Source organism: Dreissena polymorpha, chromosome 14 (assembly GCF_020536995.1).
Source record: "Dreissena polymorpha isolate Duluth1 chromosome 14, UMN_Dpol_1.0, whole genome shotgun sequence".
In the NCBI taxonomy this organism is placed as follows: Eukaryota; Metazoa; Mollusca; class Bivalvia; order Myida; family Dreissenidae; genus Dreissena; species Dreissena polymorpha.
This window is the reverse complement of record NC_068368.1, coordinates 13242064-13267616: the sequence shown is the minus strand read 5'-3', so window position 1 is coordinate 13267616 and position 25553 is coordinate 13242064. Positions and strand designations below refer to the sequence as shown.

The window sequence follows — 25553 nt, the reverse complement described above, 5'->3', positions numbered from 1 at the left end:
TTAAGAATATAAATGTATTGTTGATTACATTTTCCCATATGCACACACTCTAACGCACGCACACTCACTCGCGCGCACGCACACACCTATACACACACACTTATACAATTACCATATCTTAATAAACACGACCAATAACACTAATAAAAAGTTAACAAAAACAGCCGCGTACATTATTGTACAAAGTCAGAGTTTAAAAACGTGGAATACATTATTCTTGAAATAGTTTACGATTGATAGAAGTGGCTGATATACACAAATATTATTATTACAGAAAACAATATTGATGACCAGTGTTGTTCACAATAGGATATGAAATTACACAACTGTTATGAAGAATAGCCTGCACCTCCTTGCTATATAAATAGTTTGAAAAAGCAATATGTATATTTGTTTGCAGAAATTAAATCTACAGTAATCATGACGACACTTATGGAGGAGTATTTGACTTTTGAATAAGAGGAAAACAGAAAAATGTTACTACGCGTGAGACTCATTTTGCACCTCAAAGAGGAAATATTTCTTAAGCCTATGTTTGAAAGTGGTGAGAGTGAGAGATTGGCGAATACTAACCGGTATGTGGTTCCATATTTCCATACCAGAGTAACTGAACGATTTTTTTTTAAGGTTTGAGTGAGGTGTTTTATGCGTCAAATCATTGTTTGATATCGATCATAAATTGTAATTATTGTTTTTCACCAGTTTCATCAAGTCGTCAATATATGTGGGCGTTAAATTATGAAGAGATTTGTAAACAATTATACATGTGAAATATTTACATCTGTTTTCAAAAGAAAGCCATTGTATTTTTTTGTGATAAATCATAATCATTTATATTTAAGTCATTACGTAATATTATTCTTAAAAACCTTCTTTGCAGTTTTGATATTCTGTTTATGTCTCTAGTATTTGCATTTTGCCATGTGACACATCCACAATCAATAATTGGTGTTACATACGCATAATAAAACATAATTTTCATCGCAGGTGTTAGAAAATATTGTAAACGCCTGAACAGTGATAATTTCGAAACAAGTTTTGAACAAGTTATATCAACATTGGCCTTCCAATTTAAATGTTTATCAATATGGATACCTAAAAGTTTTTGGGTTGCAACATGTTTTATTTTTGAGTTATTTACAAACCAATTTAGATCTTCTGAATGTTTAAGTTTTTGGCGTGATCCTATAGTCATGCAAGTAGTTGTATCTGGGTTGACTGCCATATTATTTATCATACACCAATTTTGTGACCTTAGTAAGTCGTCTTGAAGAGTGCAATTTATCATAGTTATATTATTCCCTTTACAGTGGATTGTAAGTACCTTGCATGGATCTCTACCTTTTGATGATGTTTAAGGTCACTGGGGTCAAGCTCAATGTTACTTTTGCTAACAATAGATTTTTCCGTCACAATGTTGTTACAGTTTCTCATAGTACCTTCGATATTTTTCCGATCTCTTACATATTTTGCATGTTGGTACCTTGCATGGACGTCTACCTTTCGATAATGCTTGAGGTTACTGGGGTCAAGGTCATTGAGGCTAATAATAGATTTTTCCGGCACAATTTGGTTACAGTTTCTCATAGCACCTTCAATATTTTCCCGATCTCTTACATATTTGGCATGTAGGTACATTTCATAGACCTTTACCTTTTGATGAAGTTTGAGGTCACTGGGGTCAAGGTCAAGGTCACCGAGGCTTATAATATATTGTTCTGTCATAATGTTGTTAATAAATAAATAATAAAATTTAAAAAAATATTAATAGAGCAATATAAAGCTACATGGCAAAACTACCTCAAATAAACCCAGAACATTAGAATATTCAAAGAGAACATTGAACTCGAAAAATACCTAACACTCTTGGCTCAACGTGAGCGAAGCAGCCTTTTCAAATTCAGGACGGCCAACCATAACCTCCCAGTCGAAACAGGCAGATATGATGGCACCCCGTACACTGAAAGAAAATGCACACAATGACCAGGTTGGCAGTGACGAACACTACCTTCTTTTTAGCCCCTACTTCCAAACACAAAGAGAACAGTATTTAAGTGTTTTTAACCCACCAACTTCAAGTTAAACTATTAAAACAATTCTATCTACAACGTCAACACCACACCTTAAAGAAGTGTGCAAAATAATTAATATAATCCTTCAAAGTTTTTAACAACAGTACCACTCCACTACCATTTCATCCAATTACTATCATTAATGCGTTCTTGTCACATTATTTTCTTTCATTTTTTCCTCCCAACCCTTTAATTATCTCATAAGCATCTGTTCTGTAAATATACTTTTTAAACAGATCCTAAATTCTCATATTCTCTTGAGTGTGAAATTCCCAGTATCTTTCCAACCCAATGCCTCCTGATCTTACAAAGTTTAAAAATGAAAACCATCCTCCATGTATTATATGTACATGTATGTTACTGTTCCGTATTATTTTTCTAGTAACGGATTCTTTCCCGTTTATTTCTTTATTTAATACAGTGCTTGTGATTTAACATTTTTTTTTAAATGTTAACTTCAACTTTTTCATGGGAGGTAAAACTTAGCCTAACACAAGACCGTTAAATACATGTGCCATAATTAAACAAGAGCACCGCCTTGCGGGTGCAGACCGCTCATCTATTTTCTTTTTAAAGGTGAAAGGACTCTCATTTTCAATCACAAAGGAGGGAGGGGTGAAGTGAAGAGGGGTGTATAGTGTGGGGGTGTGGACATTTATTACATTATCTTCCAAAAATGCGAAAAAAAATGAAAAAAAAAATCGGGGCGGGGGTGAGGGATTCTTGGGTGCGATGGTTGGTGGTTGGACGGTTTTTCAAACATAAAATAATAAAAATAAATATTTGTGTTTTTTAACCGTTTCAAAAAAAAATTGGGTGGGGGGGTGGGGGGGGTATAGTGTGAGGGTGTGGTGGTAATTTGTGAGATGATCTTTAAAAAAAAAATAGGGGGGATTCGGGTGGGGGGAGGGGGGGGTGGGGGGATTCTTGGGTGCGATGGTTGGACGGTATTTCAAACATAAAATAATAAAAATAAATATTTGTGTTTTTTAACCGTTTCACAAAAAAATTGGGGGTGGGTTGGGGGGGGGGGGTATAGTGTGAGGGTGTGGTGGTCATTTGTGAGATGATCTTAAAAATAAAAATAAAATTAAAAAAAATAGGGGGGAGGGAGGGGGGGGAGGGGGGAGGGAGGGGGGGAAGGGCACGGGGGATGGTTTGGGTGGAGTCTATTGTGGTATGTCAGGTAAGAGTAGTTTTGTCAAAGTATCAATCAAATCTAATCATAAATAAAGAAGTTATGGCAATTTTAGCAAAATTTAATAATGGCATTGCATGTTGTATTATTTTAGCTGCCATGTATTTTTCACTGTTGTTTTTAGTTTCGAATCGACAATGTGTCAAATATTCAATTCTTAAGCAAGCCCTACTTAAGCAGATATTTCTGGTCAAGATTTGTGAAAAACTGTTAAAATGCGGCACTGTAAAATGTGGACTACTAGAACTGGGCTTAATAGATTTGCATAAAGTGTATACATCCATAAAAAAACACCCGGGCAAAATTAGCGGGGGGGGGGGGGTCTTTTTAAAACACCATCCCCTTTCTTCAACCCTCTGAACATTTCCGTGTATATAATACAGCGCCGCATTCCTACCATAAAATGGACGAAATAAAAAATGTGGCTGTGACCTACGTTCATGCAAAAAGCACAGTTTTCTCAAAACGAGGCTCAATAAAACTTGCCTGCGCCGTGCCCTGGACCAGTTATCACGAACCATGTTTGTCGTTTACTCCGTAAGAATATAGAATATTTTTGAAACTGAAAAAGACCCCGTTTCATATATGCAGGGAAGCGCAGGGAAGTCCCGATGTCCCCAGGATCAAGATCAGATACGATTCGTAACTTTTTTAATGATTTTTGAGCGTTGACGGTGTTCTAAAGACCGTCAACCCAGTGACAACGCGTCATCCACACGGCGCCTACGGGGACTGGCCCGGCAGAGCTACGTTATATAACGGAACAACACGACAGAGACACGGATAACAGGAACGAAAAAGTCATCTACACGGACCATCCCGGACATTAACGACAACGACACGGACAAACACGACCGACAGTAATAAGTATAAAACATGACCAGCTTTGGACTGACAATAATCATTATTAACTATTATCATTATTAATAATAATAATATCATTCTGCATTCGGATCGCGAAGGTATCAAATTGAAGGGTGTATTTTTTCGCATTGCAACGAGCAGGTTTTCATTTCAATATCCAATAGCATGAATATTTTGTTAAATTACAATGTTCATATCATGTCGTCCTGAGCTGAAGTAAGTCCGAGGATATTCGCATTTGTTATTTGCTGCCTTTGTGGTTGAGTTCGAAGAAAGCTCCGACACTCCATCTATGGGCTGGCTTTCTTTTCGCAATTGCCCAGGTATGATGTTTCGTTTTTTGTCCTCTAGGTCAGCAACAATCACACGCTCATTTCCATGGCTCAGTCTCAGTAGATTATGTAGGCAGATGCAAGATAGCGCAATTGCCGTCACCGTCTCTTGAGGCTACAAAGGTGTAGTATGCATACATCGAAAGCAATGCACAAGAATTTTGAACGTGTTATCCATAATACGTCGTCCGCTTGACAGTCGGTAGTTGAAGACACTCTCGGTATGTGACATGTTTTTCTTAAAGAAAGGTTTCATGGGCCTCCTCCAAGCGAATGCACCATCTGCATCAATGTATAACTACATTGGTTGTTCGTCGTTCGGCTGAGAATCAGGATTCAGTAGGCACAGCACTCCCACGTCGATGGTTTCATTCAGTTCACTGCTGTTGAACACTTGAGTATCACTGTCTGGTCAATTGATGCCTAGTTCCGCCCAAATGAACTTTATTTGGCGTCAGCCATGGTCATGAGGAATGCTTAATGGGACCCATGTATTTGTAGCACATTATGTCACCACGCTGCTGACACTGTATGTCGATGTGCTTCCTGTGCACGGGACCAACACAGTTGTTCGGCTGTCATTGGTTTGTCGAACTGTGTGGCGATGCTCTCCATTCATTTTACGTTTCAGAACATGGGTTCAGTTCCTCAGCAAAATATAAAAGTATCGCATTGCAGACATTACAGATGATTGTGGAGATGTTGTTTTTGACCCGGCAGCCATACTTCAGAGAGTGGTAACTGCCACTGATGCTAAGTACCGCAATCTTACATCCAACGGAATGCCAGCTGTTAGAAGCTTCTTGTAGTTTGACTTCGGCGGCTTTATTCAGTCCCGAATGCGTGTCAGGATCTCTTGGTATATCTGACAGTCCAAGCGCATGACATTAAATAAGTCATGGTGTCTTCTTTCTTCACTTTTTTTCCATCAGCCGCGGGAATCGAACCATGTCAGGAGCTCTGGCGATTCTTGTCTTACCCAGAAAATTTTCACTTTCCTCTTTTTCTTTTTTGTTGATTCAGTCGCTTTTTTATATGCGATATCTTGCCCTTTGAACACGACCGTCTCACTTTACGAACGCGACGGATGCCCTTTATTAACGCGTCCGTCGCCCTTTTAAGGCGATATCTCGCATAGTTTTAAAAGTAAAAAAGTGCCGTTTAATCCCCAGCCAAAGGACATTGCCGGACGTCCCAGGACCTATAAGGATCGACACGGCGCTTCACGGCGGCTACACGGTTCCCATGCCGGAATGAGCCGGATATGATCCCTGTTGATCCGGTGTCTGTATGGGACTCGGGTTTCAGCAGCTTACTGCCTCTATTTCTCTATTTGTAAATATGACCAACGCTTATTATAGTTATTATAATCGAGAACCGTTTTAATCGAAAACTCAATAACCACGGTGTCATCCTGGTTGTATCTGAGATGCCCGAAGACTCATAACCCACAACATATTTAGAAAAGGCACGAGCTATAACTTTTACTGTCACAACTTTAATTGTTACTGCATATGAACGATGTTCATGCATATCCACCATTCATCGTGTATTCTTATTCAGCATCACCATGAAGAAGGTGATAATATTAAATGCTTTGGAAACCGCGCGTGACATCAAGTTTGCAATAATATACCACAAATAAAAGAAACTGACTCCACTTTAAGAGTAAACAACTTTAAGGCTAAACATACAGCCATCAAGCGCCACTGTAACGGTTTGCGGTGTTCACAGAGACAGTCCGAAATAGCGAGACAACTGGTAAGTAAATTGTCACTACCCGCGGCATCACTACTTAGAACCGGCTTCCATTGGTGCTTAGCAAAAGAGCATCGTTCTGGAAAAACTGGCCTTACCGCAAGTGCGTAAAGTTCCGTCCAAGATAAACCTTTGTCGTCAGAATTCAGGGACGAAATGTTACGCTTTTAAGCGAAAAATCCAGATTAGGTGGAAAGTGTCGTTTCTTTTTAGCCAGTGCGGACCCCACTGGCTAATCTGGGATTGTACTTGATGTACATGCATTAAGCCTTGTTTTCCCAAACCGCGACTCAATTATGCCTTAAACATATTTTCATGTAGCTTGTTAGGGTCCCAGATTGTGAGGTCTTACACCATAAAACACATTTTCACTATATGTCATGTTAAATCACGATTCCAAATCACTACTGTCCTTTGGGTCGACACCGGGATAATCGCTGTCGCAGCTTCTGTACACAAAATAATTGGACATATTAACTTAGTTTTAAAAGGTCTATCCTTAGGAGTATCGTTCACATCGCATTCCATACAATATATCTTGATTCATTCACAGTTACCGATATGTGTTTTGTTCGTGTATCCTTAAGAGTATATTTCACATCGCATTCCATACAAGATATATTGATTCATTCAAAGTTACCGATACATATTTTCTGTAGGTGTATTCATACAGTAAGCACAGGACGAGGTAGCCCAATGCAAATGCATAAAGCTTCTTAAAAATAAAGAAAATTATAGACTATAAAACACTTTGCCTCTTGAAATACAGTTATCTTCTTTACACAATGTTCAACTATACCTCTTAATTAATCTCACAATGAGATCCTCCGTTGATGTCGATGTTCTCGGATTCATTCAGCTAAAATGGCCGAGGTAAAGGGCGATCACTCTGTCTGCACCCTTTACGACGGTCACAATTATGACTGATCCAAACTGCAGGCGCCCTACGATCTCATTCTATTATAGGAAAATGTTCATGTTGAATTTTTTTTATCGATATTCAAATTCAAAATAGTAGGTTACAATTTTACCCGTATGTGCATAATTGTCAAATGCTTCATTTAAATCAGAAAATTCGATATTTCTTTTGTTAAAATGACTTGCAACATCAAACGCAGCCTACGAGTACATGTTTTTCCAAATAATCCATACTAATGTAACTTTATGTTAATGTATAATCACGTCCATTTAAAAAACGTATATCCTTGCTAAAGGTCTTGACATATAACCATATAACGAACGATGTTTATAAAATCACTCTGATCCTGATCGCTTGGTCCGTCTAACTACTTTTAAATGATCCTGTTTGTTTTAATTGCCGAATGCTGTTTTTTCACTTTAAAGTTAATCAAACACGCGTTCTTTTACCATTATAAATTGCAACCATAAACATAACGATAAAACTCATTTATAAATGTCATGGAGCATAACATCTGCTTCTCATTTCAATACAATCGAATAAAAATATTCCGAAACAAAGTTAACACCTATAATTTAACATTTACAGCGAACGCACTGAATGAGGATCTATTACCATGCTAAATTAGTATAGATATATACGTAGAGATGTTCACAGGGTCTGATACTTTGCAAACTGTTACAATGGGCAACCCGTGCGAATGTTGTCTGCTCGGTCGACGAGCGTCCAATGGCCACGTTACTACCGTTCCAATGGGCTGTCATCCCAATCTGTTACACGAGCCTCGGGTAGTGGCAACAGATAGATGTGAAGCACGCGGCTTCATTTAGACATATTGTGAGCGATGTAATGCGACGTGTGTGCATATTCAAGTATATTCAAGTTTGCACAGGTATAATACAAAACTATTGTTTAATTGTGATCTTTTTTGACATGGTGGTACATACAAAATATCAATAATGAAGTTCTTTATTCGACGTTATCGTACTAATAATAATAATGGTAGTAATTTGTCATATGAAATGTTGTAGCAGAAGCCGCAAATTCTAATTGTATATATGAGCCTCGATCTTTGAAAATTGGGCTTTATGCATGTGCGTAAAGTGCCGTCCTACATTAGCCTGTGCAGTCCGCCCAGGCCGATCAGGGACGACACTTTCCACTTTAACTAGATTTGCTCTAAGAAGAGACTTCCTATACACGAAGAATACCATACAAGCGGAAATTAAATTGTCATGCCTAATGAGCCTGAGCGGATTGCCTCGAGCGACACTTAACGCTCGCATTTAGCTCGGTTTTCCCAGCTTTTGATGTTTAAATAGTAAATATTGAAATAGACTATGAAATCAGTAATAAACATTTGTAATAGTAGAAGCAGTGGCTATTAAGTAGACCTTATATGAAAACTAATATATAAGTATTTGAAAACGAAGATGGTTAAGAAAGTCAATATTGTAGATTTACCGATTACGAATAACCAATCGATTATTGAAGAGGGCATATAATTATAATGCGTCTCCTTCGCTGAACAAAGTTGTATCGTAGTGGTAATCGTACAAACCTTAAAGCCACGATATATTTAAGTTACTGGGGCGTGAAGAGTGTTGATATTTCGTTTGCATACAATTTTACCGCTTACATCGCTCATTGAACAGTAATGTCAACACCGTGTAAAAGTGCATATAAAAAGTACAAGTTATAAGTTGTCAAAACTGTCTCACTTCACTTTTTGCCATGTGCATTATTTGTAACATATAGAAAGGATAGTTCGTTTAAGCTGGTGGAATAAACAAAGGAACATAAACATTATCAACGGATGATCTTAGATTGGTATATACATTGGAGCCTCGTTTTGTGACAAAGAGCTTTATGCACATGCGTAAAGTGTAGTCCAGATAAGCCTGTGCAGTGCGCACAGGCTCATCTGTGACAATCTATCCGCCATTACTTGTTTTTCGTCTTAAAAAGAATTCATTTAAATATAACAGCGGAAAGTGCCCAATCTGGGACGACCTCTTACGCACATGCATTAAGCCCAGTTTTCCAATAACAAAGCTCGTTTATTTGGCTAGCTCAATCAGACAAATAACATAGCTATGCTATTGGAACTCTTATTGTTTTAGAATGATTCATGAAATATCGATAACCTTTTTTTCAGCGATTAACGCAGAAAAAAACGACCTCTTAAATACGTTTTTATAAGGAGATAATTAATCCGGGTTTATTTGCAGCAATCTTAAGTTAAACGAAAGCCTCGTTACAGATCATGCTTAATCACAATTCTGAATTTAAGAAATAAATGGACCGTGCTGTGTGAAAAGGGGCTTTAATGCATGAGCGTAAAGTGTTGTCCAAGATTAGCCTGTGCAGTCCACACACTCTAATCAGGGACACCACTTCCGGCTTAACTGAATTTTTGCTCCATGCGGACTTTACAGGCTAATCTGGGACGACATTTTACGCACAAGTATAAAACGATGCGATATGCTGTACATTAACCATAAATCATCACAGCATCACACTGGTATTAATTTCATCTACTGAACTTTTGTAACCTAAAGGGTTAACACTTCAACTAAATTGAATATGCTAGTAATCAACGTTTATGATAGAAAGTATTGAACTAAACTCCAATTATAATCCGAGAGATTCAGAAAGTCATGATTTACGTTTTACAATTATTTATCTATTTTGAAAAGGGATTAGCAATAAAACAACACAACATTGTTTCGTTAAATAGTTATTTCTAAAGTTAAGAATCGTAATACAATCTTGGTGAAAATCCAGGCAGGCTGAATGTGTCGTACCTGATTGGCCCGTGTAAACGTTCCAGGCAAGGCTGAATGTGTCGTACCTGATTGGCCCGTGTAAACGTTCCAGTTAAGGCTGAATGTGTCGTACCTGATTGACCTGTGTAAACGTTCCAGGCAAGGCTGAATGTGTCGTACCTGATTGGCCCGTATAACCGTTCCAGGCAAGGCTGAATGTGTCGTACCTGATTGGCCCGTGTAAACGTTCTAGGCAAGGCTGAATGTGTTGTACCTGATTGGCCCGTATAAACGTTCCAGGCAAGGCTGAATGTGTCGTACCTGATTGGCCCGTATAAACGTTCCAGGCAGGCTGAATGTGTCGTACCTGATTGGCCCGTATAAACGTTCCAGGCAGGGCTGAATGTGTCGTACCTGATTGGCCCGTATAAACGTTCCAGGCAAGGCTGAATGTGTCGTACCTGATTGGCCCGTATAAACGTTCCAGGCAGGCTGAATGTGTCGTACCTGATTGGCCCGTATAAACGTTCCAGGCAAGGCTGAATGTATCGTACCTGATTGGCCCGTGTAAACGTTCCAGGCACGGCTGAATGTGTCGTACCTGATTGGCCAGTATAAACGTTCCAGGCAAGGCTGAATGTGTCGTACCTGATTGGCCCGTATAAACGTTCCAGGCAAGGCTGAATGTGTCGTACCTGATTGGCCCGTATAAACGTCCCAGGCAAGGCTGAATGTGTCGTACCTGATTGGCCCGTGTAAACGTTCAAGGTTGAATGTGTCCTACCTGATTGGCCCGTGTAAACGTTCAAGGCTGAATGTGTCGTACCTGATTGGCCCGTGTAAACGTTCCAGGCTGAATGTGTCGTACCTGATTGGCCAGTATAAACGTTCCAGGCAAGGCTGAATGTGTCGTACCTGATTGGCCCGTATAAACGTTCCAGGCAAGGCTGAATGTGTCGTACCTGATTGGCCCGTATAAACGTCCCAGGCAAGGCTGAATGTGTCGTACCTGATTGGCCCGTGTAAACGTTCAAGGTTGAATGTGTCGTACCTGATTGGCCCGTGTAAACGTTCAAGGCTAAATGTGTCGTACCTGATTGGCCCGTGTAAACGTTCCAGGCTGAATGTGTCGTACCTGATTGGCCCGTGTAAACGTTCCAGGCTGAATGTGTCGTACCTGATTGGCCCGTGTAAACGTTCCAGTTTAGGCTGAATGTGTCGTACCTGATTTGCCAGTATCAACGTTTCAGGCTTATCTGTGATGACCGCTTACGGCATTAAGCCCGATTTTCCCGGGTCGAGGACCGTTATAATTCGGTTTTGATATTTTCAAAGTATCGTTATAACAATAACTACACCATACGTGATAAATGTAAGTGATATTGTTGTAACAAGTTAGCAAGAATAATACATTTTATTTACTTTGCATCAATAATCAGAATTATTGTATATCGTTCAGTGAAAACTGGGATTACTACATGTGCGTAAAGTGTCGTCCCAGATTAGCCTGTGCAGTTTACAAAGGCTAATCAGATACTACACGTAACGCCTAGTCTTGATTTCCGTTAAATATAGACTTCATATAAACAAACAAATCTAAAGCGGAAAGTGTCGTTCCTGATTAGCCTGTTTTAACTGCGCATCTGGAGCAAGCAAGCGAATTTCAAAAAAAAAAGAGATCATTTCTGTCTGAGACATATTTGCCTTTAACGAGCTTACTTACGAATTTCATGGACTAGTTTAATAAAATATTGTATGAAATGACAACGAGTGCCAGATCTTTTTTATCACATGCTTTCAAATGAGCATATTAAATAAATATGTACGCAAACATAATGATTACTCCAGAACGTTGATCAACATTTATATTTCGTGACGTCATTTGACGTTGCAACGTCATTTAAGCAAAATAACAAAATGCGATTGGTCAATCGAACGAAAACTAAGCCGATGAAAACGCTTAAAATGTATATTACACATGTGTAAGATAAAAATGTTGGTAATGGACATTTACATGTATGGCATGTGATAAATATTTTTTTTGATAACATTTTTTTCCAATTTTACTCAACAAAGTCAAATAGCATTAACGCCTTTATCGTAAATGAAATTTTCGTTCGAACACTACGAGGTTACATTGCACTAACTCATGCTGTATCCCTCCGTGGTCCAGGTAGTGCTTATTTATATCGAGTTCCTTTTCTCCTCTGACTTAAGAGCAATTAAGCTGTCGCCCCATGCTTTTTGTGACAATTTCCTGTATCTTTTGTATGGCTGCAACTTGTTGGTGCATTTCATTAGGGACTAGGTTGACAGATGAACGAATTAGATTTGTTTATTAAGTACGGTGCATGAGTTGAAATCTCACTTCCGAAACCGTGGTTTCCGAGGGTGCTTGCATTTAGGCGAATTGGAACTTTTTTAGAAGTTGAGAGACGGTATCTTTTTTACTTCAATTATTGGAAGAGATCAGATCTATCTTTAAATTGATACCAGACTTGCGAAATTTGATGTTTTGAAAAGGAATGAAAAATGCTTTAAAAGTTTGCAGTTTTATAATGGGGAATTTGTGTAATTGGTGTTATCCAACCTACGACACTATGTGTTTATTGGACAAAGGGGCGGCAATAAGGCGCAGCTAAGGGGTGTGTCGAAAGTCAACACCTGATTGAAAGATTAACGGCTCATATGCTTCTTTGAATTACACATTGCGAGTGGTCAAGTGTTGGATGTCAAGAAATATCAGTCGCAGTCAATTAATGATGCGAATGTATGTTCTAACAAAATACCATTCTAGGCTAAGTGAGCAAGACATGTAAATATTTTCGCAACCCATATAACTACAGAATGTTCTAATATCTCTTTGTTAAACGTACAAGAAAAGTAAGTGGTTTCACACCCCGCAAATCTGTTATTAATTGCTATTTATTAACCCATTTATGCCTAGCGTCTAGAAAAAAAGGCCTTGGCAAACAGCGTAGACCCAGATGAGACGCCGAATGATGCGGCGTCTCATCAGGGTCTGCGCTGTTTGCTTAAAGGAATTTCTGTAAGAAATATTCTCAATATATAAATAAATACTACTAGACATCCCTAATTTTGGAAATAAAATGATCCAATTAAGAAGGATGGAAGAGTCCACTAGGCATAAATGGGTTAAATTCCTGGCAACATGTCAGGTCATTTGCAAAACGTTTGAGTATGGTGTTTTATTGCTTTGAAATTATACTTGGCAGTCGAAATACAGTGCCCATTGTGTTATTCAAAGTGTGCCATTTACTTATCTTCAGTATAAACAGACGTAGACCAACTCATTAACAAGCAAGCAATCTAATTAATTACATGTTATAACTAGAAAAAATGGCGCGGCAGAGGCCGACGCGTATCTCCGACACTGCATAGATGTTATATTAAAAGACAATTTTGGGTGGGCAAGGCTTATGTTGGTGAGGCCCGGGGTGGATAATGTGGACATGGATGGTCGAGATAGACCGTGTTGTCATAAGAGATGTTGAGTATTAATTTGAATTTTATTGGTGCATAAGTGAAGAAGTTATGTTAAAACAAAAAAAAATAGTGGGCGTGGTCTATGTGGGCTGAACGCCCCATGGTTGATAATGGGCCATGCATACTAATAGTTAAGATTGACCTATTGTCATATAACAAGAGAAGTTCAGTATCAATTAGAAGTGGATCGGTGTAGAAATGAAGAAGTTAATGTAAATAACCTAAAAAAAAATGAGTAAAAATCTCTGACCCGGCCCCATCCCAACCCCCATAAATTTTGACCAAGAGGTAAGATAAAAAAATTCCAAATAGTGCACTGTCGCACATATGCTCATACATGTAGCTACCATGTGATAAAGTTTCATGGTACTAGCGCTTATAGTGAAGGAGGAGATAGTGGCCAGAACGCACGGACGGACGGACAGACGGCGAAGATAACCACATAATTCCCCGCAACAATTTTGAGCTTAGGGAAAACCAATGACAAGTAATAATAAAAGTACTGACAGTACTAGTGTGACGATGCTTTTTAAGAGGATGGATATAAAAGCATCAATTTAAGTGTATCTACATCACCACAATTGTGTATGTGGGTACGAAAATTTTGGGTATGAAAAAAAAATTGGGTACGAAAAAATTATGCTAACACAAAATTTGAGTAAGAAAAAATTGGGGTACGAAATAAAAATTGGGTACGAAAATAAATTGGGTTCGAAAAAAGTTGAGTACAAAAAAATGGGTACGAAAATAAATTGCGTACGAAAAACAATAAGGGTACGAAAACAAATTAGGGTACGAAAAAATTTGGGTACGAAAAGAATGTGGGTACGAAAATTTTGAGTACGAAAAAACAATTGGGGTACGGGCAAAGTGGGGTACGAAAAATGTGTGGGTACGAAAAAAAATTGGGTACGAAAAAAATTTGGGTACGAAAAAAAGTTGGGATTACGGGGAAGAAGTGCCCTTGGACCTCTCGATAAATTTGAAAGAGGACGGGAACCAATCTGCCTTTACCTTTATCAATGGCCCTGGGGTGGGTAATGTGGACATGGATTGTCGTGATAGACCGTGATGCCATAAGAGATGTTCAGTATTAATTTGAAGTCAATTGGTGAATAATCGAAGAAGTTACATAAAAACAAAATTGTGGGCCCCACCCCGACCCCATTTTCAACTATCTCCTACACTATAAGCACTAGAACCTTGAAACGTACAGCCATTGTAGCTATGAGCATATGTGCGACGGTGCACTATTTGAAATTTTGATCTGACCCCTGAGTCAAAAGTTATAATCATGTGCGTCGCATGATGTTAGTCAAATAAGTTTTTTTACCCATTTATTAACCCAAAACTTTTGACCCAGGGGTCAGATCAAAATTCCAAATAGTGCACCGTTGCACATATGCTACGGTATCGGATAGTCACAATCGATCAGAAATATACAGTTTCTTATAGAGGACAATTGCAATAAGTGCTTTATTTTAGACGTTATCATTTCTTATAAAATGATATGTTTATTATACTTATTACATTGGAATTGATTGCAACTATGTTGTGCGGGTTGACATACCAAGTTGTGTTATTGTTGTAGGATAAAACAATTCTCTCACAGGTATGTAAACGAGTCGCAATTAATTCGACAACATTTTGATTACTAGTTATAACACCACGTACAGTGACAGATGCAACTTTGCAAATCAGTTTTTCTAGCTTCCCAACGTATTCTTTCACTACACATTCACCCACACCCAATCACTCAACATAGCATCACTCATACTCAATAACTTGACATATGCCACGAAATCTCAATCACTCAACAGAGCAATCACTCTCACCCAATCACTCAACATAAGTTACTCAATCAGTCAACATAGCAATCACTCTCACCCAATCCCTCAACATACGGTTCTTAAACTCATATACTTAACATAACAGTCAATCACACTCATTCCCTTAAAATAGCAGTCTCTCACTTGCTTATCACTAATTTATCTTCACACTCATTCATGCAATCTCATACAATCAATAACTATGTCGCTAATTTATTTACTCAACATTTCAAACAATATATATTAATCACTCGCTTATTCCACTATTATTTTAACACATTTGCTCGGGGTTGTGTAAATAATGTGCACTCATTACGACATTCATTCACTCATGCAGTCACAACTATTTTAGTCTCGCTCTGTGATAACCGGGCTAAATGCATGCTGCGTTTAGTGTCGTCCCAGATTTGCATGGTACTCCGCACAGGCTAATCAGGGACGACACTTTCCGTTTAAATTAATATATCGTTTTCATCAATTCTCTTCGAACCGAAAATCCGGTCTAGGCGGAAAGTGTCGTGACTGATTAGAATGGGCGGACTTCACAGGCTAATCTGGGAGGACATTTTACGCACATGCATTAAGCCCAGTTTTCCCAGAACGAGGTCCAGTAAATCACTAGTTCAGTCCCATCTTTTTCAGTTGCCGACGCATTCAGACGGGGTGGCAGGAAGATGGGCTTAGTTCTGGGCATTTTCAAGCCAGAGTTATCCGAGTTTCAGAAGAAAAAACTACTCTACGAGTTCTCGGCATTTTTCGGTAATGTGAATTCTTCCTTGTGCATTTGCATTTCATTTATAGTAGAAACTACATTTGAACATATCTTGCGGTTTTGATTATGGTGATGATGATGCGATGATGGTGGTGATGATGGTGGCGACGATGTGGTGATGGTGATGGTGATGATGATATTAATCATGACGTTGAAGTTAATTACAAAGTGAATGTCAAATATGAGTATGATAATGTTGGATATAAAGAAGCAGACGCTTACTTTTCTTATAATTTGCAATCAAGCCGCGCTTTGGGAAAAATGTCTTGATGCATGTGCATAAAGTGTCCGCCGAAATTGGATTTTCGCCTTGAAGAGTCTTCCTTAAAAAGAAATATACAATTAGAGTGGAAAGTGTCGTCCCTTATATGCCACTTAACGCACATGCATTATACCCCGTTTTCCATGAGCGATGCTCAATTTAATTTTCTACGTCGCTTATCAGATTTCAATAAAGACGGTGCATTGGAATGGCATGAATTCGAGATGGCACGACAGGTATGCGATATTTCCATCATTGAACAACGATATTATATTTTACATGGACTGCGCTCTGCGAAAACTGGACCTAATAAATGTGCAATAACTTTCCGCTTTTATGATGTTGTTCGTCTTAAGGAAGTCTCAACTAAAGAAAATTCAGTCTTGGCAGAAAGTGTCGTCCCTGAATACCCGTGCAGAATGCACAGCCTATCTGGGACGACACCTAACGCACGTGCATTAAGCCCCATTTTCCTGATAACGATGCTTATTTATTTTAACAGAAAATCTGTGACATGAGCGGATGGGAGATCGGCTACGCCCCGGTACCTACATACGCACGAGTTATTCAAAGAAATATAGCGGAAACTACAGGATGACGGGGATGAAAACTTCGACGGCAAAATCTCCAAGGATGAATGGGTAAGTAATGAAAAGGTGGATTCTTGTTTGTAACACTTTACTGTTATAAACTATTTTTCGTGATTTTTTTACCTATTTTACTTTAATTTTTTGCACAACGTTTTATACGGTTTGCTTAAACTATTGGATTCAACTGGAGGTGGAGATGATGAATGGAATGAATAATAGGAGCCGTGCTCTGTAAAAAGGGTATTTAATGCAAATACGTAAAATGTCGTCCCAGATTAGCCTGTGCAGTCCTCACAGGCTAATAAGGGACAACACTTCACGATTTTATGATGTTTTAAGATTTAATAAAGTCTTTTATTAGCATTAAATCCAGTTTAAGCGGAAAGTGTCGTCCCTGGTTAGCCTGTGCGAACTGCACGGGCTAATCTCGGACGACACTAACGCACATGCAATAAACATTTTTTTTTCACAGAGCACGACTCAATTTGTTTTAGTTCAGATTGTAATTGTCACTTGATTGCTTGCATGTTTTATGGTAATTAAAAACTGATACTCGTACCACCGTTGAGAATCGTCAAATAACAGCAATTTGTAATACTGACGCTCAGTTATTTAACAACGAATGTATATATATTTATTGCCAACGTGAAACTGAAACCGCTTGGTATTCCATTTAAAAGGAAAAGTTCTCTTTATCGATTATCCATTACAGATCAAAATGTGGCAGACGTTTCATAAACAACACCTCGAACAATTGAAGAAGCGGAAAGATGACGTCACAACCGAACCATCCCTTCCGGTGTGGCTTGAAAAGTACATCGAGTACAAGTTTAATCTCCTCGACAGAACTGGTAACGCTGTTTCTCTAAAGTCGTGAAAATAGTGTTGCCATTATGTTTGTATTTTGCCTGTTAAGCTCGACTTTTCGAAGAAAAATGAGAGCTATACTACTCGCCCCGGCGTCGGCGTCGCCGTTGGTTATTTGATTTGATTCATACTTCGACAAAACAACACTCACCTGACATACCACAATGGACTTCACCAAAACCATCCCCTCGTCCCACCCCAGAATCCCCCAGCCCTCAAAAAAATTGTTTTTCCTTTTTTTCTCTTATTTTTGAAATATCATTTAATAAATGACCACACCCCACATTATTCCCCCTCTCCACCCCACCCCTCACACAAAAGAAAAAAAAAGTACAATTGAAAAATCATAAAAAAAACACAAATATTTATTTGTATTATTTTATTTTTAAAAGACTGTCAAACCATTCCACCCAAGCTATTGCTATCAAACTCGATATATATAATCTTATTAGTATGTTGAATGGCTTTACAAATGTTTAATAGATAGTGGAAAATATACTTGAACTTAGAATTGTCTATAATGTACCACTTGTTTAAAACATTCGCGATCAATATGTTTCAATAATGGACCTCTCCCATTTCGATTATGACTATATTTTCTTATCCTTATTGAATTTGAACAATTTCCCCATGAGGGATTACGTTATACCGCCAAGCACTCAAAAAGTCGAGCGCGCTGTCTTCTGGCTTCTCTTGTTGGGAGAACTTATCGAAGGAAATGAGCATTTACTGTGATGCCATTATCAAATCGCGTTATAAGTCACTTAAAAAAGTATATCGACTTAATATTTCAAGAAAGTCAAAACAAAATAGCTTTTAATGGTGCATGCTTCTTTTTATTTGTGCCAAAAAGAGGGCGACACAAAACAAGATAGTCGTATCGGCGCCCATTATTCCGTTCTGGCGGGTATATTTGTCGCTCGTTCGTGTTGGTGTTTTGGTGAACTTTTTCAAACCCGCCTACATACCAAAACTATTGGCAGATATCAGCCAAATAGAAACACTGCGCGCAGGCATTAAACCGCGCTTTTCCAGATCATGGCTCATTTTGTCCAAGTTCTAGCAGTATATTATATAAGGGTCTATCGACCGTATTCAGTCGATGTTTGCGTTATTTACTTGTATTCAAGTAGTTTTTTTGGACAATTTCTGGTAATAACATTTACTGATCATGAAAGTGTAAAATTATCACTAAAGTAATATTTAATGTCTTACTCTGGTTGTCAGTCAAATTTGCCAAAAAAAACAGTCAACGGCACCTGACACAAACGTGTGCTTTTAAAACATGTTTTCTTAAAACGTATGTTTGTGACCAAACACAATGAATCACAAAAAGTGTTATCAATCGAAAACGGCACAAGAATTACGACCAAAAATATAGAACAAAACTTTAAGACCAATTGAGTCGTGTCCGAGAAAACTGGGCTTAACGAATGTGCGTTAAGTGTCGTCCCAGATTAGCCTGTGCAGTCCGCACAGGCTAATCAGGGACGACACTTTACGCCTAAATTGGATTTTTGCTAAGAAAAGACTTCATTTAAACTAAATATGTCATAAACGTGGAAAGTGTCGTCCCTGATTAGCCTGTGTGGACTGCACAGGCTTATCTGGGACGACACTTTACGCACATGCATTATGCCCAGTTTTCTCAGAACACGACTCAATTTAGCGCTGGATGTCGAAAAGCAGCTTGCCAAAGACCGATAACATTTGTTGTCTGTTCTTAGATTTTCTGAGAAAACAAAACATGTTTTTTGGTCAAAAATAACTGAAATACTGATGGTGGTAAAGTATGGTCAAACAGTGTGTATAACTAACAAACACATTCGTGAAATAAATGCCAAAATGAACAAATAGCGCTCTGTGGAAAGGGGGAAAAAAGCATGTGCGTGAAGTGTTGTCCCAGACCAGATAATCCTATGCAATCTGTCGACACGTGCTGCCTAAACTGGATTTTCGCTAAGAAAAGGCGTTAAGTGTTGTCCCTTGGTAGCTTCTACCTTACAGGTCTGGTACGACTTTTAGGCGCATGCATTAAGCCCCGCTTTTTTCCAGAGCGGGGATGAAATACGCTCCTTGTTTTCTATTTGAAGGCAACGGTTTCGTGGATGTTAGGGGAGTATGAATACGTGATGGCGGAATTCGGAATACCTCCCAAACAAGCGAGGAACGCTTTTACAATGTTCAGTGTGGTAGGTAGTCTCTCTTTGAGTGCAGTGAGAATCATTTCATGAATAAGTTAATAATTTATTAATTAACTCACATATTAACGAATCCTCCTCCTCCTCCTTCTCCTCCTCCTCCTCCTCCTCATCATCATCACCACCATCGTCATCATCATCACCATCATCATAATCATAACCATCATCATCATCATCATCATCATCATCATCAGCAGCAGCAGCAGCAGCAGGATAATCATCATCTCATCATCATCATCATCACCACCACCATCATAATCAGCAGCAGCATAATAAATACAAGCATTATCTAATGGTTTTGTTGTTTTCTTACAGAATAATGATAAGAAGATAGATATGGAGTATTTCCGTAATCTCTGTACCGAGTACTACCGAAGCGACGACCCGAGCTCACTTGGGAATTTCATCAACGGAAAACTGGACTTTACCGACTGATTAAGAATCACGAGATATATTTCATAAATCGATGTGTACTTTGATTAGTGGATTAATGATGCACCAATGCGCTGTTTTATCAAAGTAAAGTTAAGAACTAATAATTGATTATGAATAAAGCCCCGTTTTTTATAAGCGGCAATTTTTTGTAAAATAAATTAATGAACGCATAAGTCAACACCCTGTTTTAGTTGATGAAAAGTTTGACTTTAACAACTGCTTACAATGCTGAGTCCATTGCCTGTTTACCGGTAAGTCAATGAAAGGCCAGTGTCATATGAGGATTGAGAACAACTACAATTCATGACCGGACACTTTGGACAATATTAATTGAATGGACAGTGAAGCCTAATCGGCTGTTATAGTTTAAAAACGGGATTTTATGATTATTTAAAACAACGATCACTATTTAGTGGACGGAAATTTAAGTGCGCAGTCAACACAGGCTGATCTTGCACGACACTCTCGGCTTAAACTAAATTTTCGTTTAGAAGAGACTTCATTAAACAAAAAAGAACTAAAGTGGAAAGTGTTTTTTCCTGACAAAGGCTAATCTGTGATAGCACTTTACGCACATGCATTAAGTCTAGTATTCCCAGAAAGAGGCTCTATTGACTGAACTGTCATGCCATACGTCTGTTTAAGCAATTTAAAGGTGCACTTTAATGACTGATTTAGGCTTAAGATCTTAATTTCCTTTGGAAATTCATGAACGGAAAGTTAGACTAAACGCAATGATAGGAAAAAAAGCAAAATACATGAACTGTATATATTGATTAATATTATTTTTTTAATACTTTAATATTAAAAATTAAAAAGGAGTGGCATCTACGGTTATAAGACTGCTTATCAAGTAAATTATAAATAACGACCCTAATCTTTTATTGGCGTCAATTTCGACCTTCTTAATTAGAACAATGACCCATAGTCTATTAATTAGTAATTGTAATTAACAGAAAGTTGGAACTATTTAAGGACTCGTTACGGGTGTAAAATTGAATTCCGTCAACGGAAAATAAGACTTATTTGGAATAAGGAACCATGACCAAAGAGGATTTAAACCTGCGGAAAACTCGACATTGCATGCTTTGTAAAAAATATACTTCTAGTTTCTCTGTTGTATTTAATCAACGGTCGATTGGAGATCGTTCTGAGAAAACTGAGCTAAATGCATGTGCGTAAATACGCTAAAAGTTAAGCCCCGGATCATACTGAAAATGTTGTAATGCTGTTAACACATTTGTTTTCACATAAATAAGACCTCCAACCAATTGAAAAAGCAAACATTTATTTAAAACTGCACCGGACGATGTACGATTGGTTTTCGCCGAAGCTCAAAATAAACAAGTTCTCCCCGATAATCGTTTCTGAAATTCGACTTTTAATACGAGTTTTATTTCGATGCCGTCATCGTACAATCGCTCGAACAGGATTTAGAAAATTGATACAATTGTCTTTGGACGCTATCTCAAGTTAGCACGTAATTGGTAATTATATGTTCCTATTATCAGATGGTCTAGACAGATCGTTGTTCAATTGCATCCGCTTTCAATGTCCAAAATAGTACATCTGAATCAGATATCTGACGATGCACAATCAAGGACGTAAAGTCAATAACTATAATTATTCCTGTTTATGTACTAATGAGTATCTAAAGTGAAATAAAAGTGTTGATTAAATTTAAACTTGAAATATTTACATTCACTCTTAATTTTCTGTAGGAAAATGAACGAGTTTATTTTGCATAACCCGTTAGCCCGGCGATACCGCCTTCGAAGGCGGAGCTTCTAAAATCGGACCAATGGTTACAAGACGCTGACGCGTAGTTAGTCAGTGACCAGTACCGTGACCGCACTATTTTTGTAAATATAGTAACAAACATGAATAAACATTACCCGTTTGTTTACTTTTGTTTCTTTGATTTTTCATTTCTCGATGTCTCGATTTATCCCATCAAATTTTTTAGTTGAAAAATATTACTTTAAAAATATATTACCGAACCAGCTTTCCGTATTTTATTTTCATCACTTGAATATGTGACGTCATTTCGGTGACGAAACATTTTACGATATGGACGACGTGGTGGATTTTTTTTCAGTTAAATATTTATTTAAAGCATCGAACGAATCCAAAACGTATTTCGGATTGTGAGTTGATCACAAACACAGTATTTGTTGTACATAGTTCAACAATCTTAGCAGCTAAAAAATTGAATAATTCTGTTTAGGCGGGTTTGTCTCTCAAAATGCTCTGCCAGTTTTGGGGGATATTACCTTTCTCTGTTACCCTACGCCTAGCCCTAAAACTCGTTTTGACCTTGTTTCGGTCTTCAAACTATATTGTTCATATACATCAAACACAATATGGATGCCTCCTCTGGTACTTTGAATTGTAATATTGCACTTTTGGGACAATAACCAGTGTTGCATATTCTTCGAAGGTCTTTGCAAGTCTTGGCTCGACAGAATTTACAAATACTGATCCATCAATGATAAGTACTTCAGCCTCTGGTCATATGTCTGCAAGATTGACCTGATCTTTTAGAATTGAAGCATGCTGCGACTTTTGACATGAAAACAGTTTCCCATTATTACTGAAAGCAGCAGGAAAAGATTGGTGTTCATGTTGAAAGAATTCCTGAAGATCATATTTTCTGGTCTGACATGATATGAACAGTTTAGAAAACAACATACAATCATCTTTTATATTTTTTGCTTAAGATCTTTAGATGAAGTCTCTGGTTGCTGCCGAAAATAATCAGTATTGTTCCTCTTAATTGGGTCATAAAATGACCGCTAAGATAGCGGTCTATTTGTTTGCTAGGTAAAACTAACAATTGTTCACGTATTTTAGCTGTCTAAATCCTGAAACTGTGTGTCGATTAGGAAATCCACTAATAAAGATTATTTATCAAACTGCAACAAAGATATACTGTGATATTGTCGTGTCTCCTTTGTGCTTGTGTGTCTTTTTGTCATCGGCCTTGGCCAATGATATTAATAAACAATACGTGTTCATGGATATCCGTGACCGCCAATGTGCAATCGATTTGTTTACCTTGTTCATAACCACCATAATTATTATCTGATTGAATGTGCTTCGTCGTTTTTATATGTTCGACAATGGCAGCCTTTCAAACAGAGTACAAATAATAACACAAAGAGGACCAAGGACGCAACGTCTCGTGTCGTGGTCTGAAATTAGACCGCGACAAACGACATTATGATAATATGGGCGACATTTGAATCATAAAATATCGTGTGTCGCGCAAAATATCGTGTATCGCTTCGTGTGTCTTGTGTCGCCCTTGGAAGGCGACACACGGTATTTTGCGCGACACACGAATCAACACACGATATTTTGGGCGACACACGAAGCGACACGCGATATTTACCACATTATCTCGCCTTTTGGGCTACCTAAAAAAGGGCGTCATTTGAATAATATAAAAAGTCTTGTTTCGCTTCGTGTGTCGCGAAAAATATCGTGTTTCGCTTCGTGTGTCGTGTGTCGCCCTTGATGAAAGGAGGGCGAGATTATAGATGGCACTATCCGGATTTCGTAGAATTTAGGCGTGCACCACCGTACTTTGATGATGCAAAATTATTTTAAGTTACATGAATTTCTATGCAATAGTTACTGAGGAACAGGAAAGAAAATCCTAAATTTCAACCAATTGAGGTGACATAACTCTGGAGTTACCAAGACTATCCAACAAGACGTTACGCGAGCAACTTCGTTGTGTCATAATACATATTAATTGTAAGTTTCATGACATTCCATGCAATATTCACTGAGAAACAGCTCCGGACTGGAAAAAATTGACAAAATTCACTAATTTCAGTCTAAAGAGGGGGCATAACTCTAATTCCCAGGCTGATCCCAACAAAATTTACACGTGCACCACCGCATCATGATGATTCACATTTATTTTGAGTTTCATGAAGTTTCATGCAGTTGTTACTTAGAAACAGCTTGTGACGGAAAAGAGTGTCATGAACGGACGGAAGGACGGACAACGCAAAAACAATATCCCTCCGACTTCGGCAGTGGATAAAAACATGATTGTGGCTTGGTGCGTAGTTGTCGTTATATTCCACACATGACGCAAATATTTATTACAAACACAATTCTAACAGTTTTTGAAATAAAAAAAATATACACATAGTAAACATCAAGAAACAGTACGGTCAAATTTAACATAAGTGAAATTAAAGTCTTTGCTGTCCATATGGACGTTGTTATCGTCAATGCAAATCAATTGAAATATAAAAAATAAAATAAATAACTTACCTTAAAAACGAAGTATCCCTGTAAAAGGTGTCAGCTTTCTCCAGATAATAAAAGACTTATGACGGAGAAATACTGTTTCTGCGGGTAACGTGTAACAACCCAAGCTGTCGGACAGCATCGCCATTCGTTACTTACCAGAAGCCAGCCAATCAAAAGATAGATTAGCCAGACAGTACACAGAGCCTGGTTTATTGATTTTATAACTACGTACCCTGTGTATAAAAAGTAGATTCTTTCACGACAGACCGGGTTACCGGGACGAGGAGGGTGGGTTTCGCAGGTGGTTAGACACCATAAATGCACCGATATGATACTCTCAGAGTGGGAACCAGGGATATGTTTCCATAACTGCCCATACATAGATCCTTATCACACATTCATAAGGCTGCTTTAGTAACACATTGAACCGTTGGGGCTATCACTGGTCTACAGCTTCACAAACGATTGTTATTTAGGCATTCATAACGATGCAATAGTAACGAGCGGGGCTTTAGAACAGTTTAAGTTTCGGTGCTGGAATTCATGGGAAACTGTGAAGATCACAAACACTTATTACATGAAAGAAAATCAACTCACTCTGTTTGCATGTTTATGTGGGGCTTTTCTGGTACTTGTTTTTTTTCCGTTTTTGTTTACAAAACAACCAGCGCTTTGGCTTCAATTTTTGTTGGTAATACCGCATCCAAGCAAATTTGGAGGCATATCTGCAGTTTTTTGTTGTTACAAGTCACTCAACTTATAAACACATTACTTTTCCTGATGATAAACTGGGGCAGTGGAATCCCAGACCTTAATATGTTCCTATTGTATGATTTATAAGTCGAATAATGAACAAAAAGTATTTATGTTTATTAACCAAGGGCATATCAACGACATTACTCATTGT

General features: G+C 38.2%; 1 pseudogene; it reads left to right on the top strand.

Annotated features, from left to right (window-relative positions):
* The first annotated feature begins 13271 nt into the window (after window positions 1-13271).
* On the top strand, window positions 13272-20449 carry LOC127857181 (calexcitin-2-like; annotated as a pseudogene).
* The last annotated feature ends 5104 nt before the right edge of the window (window positions 20450-25553 follow it).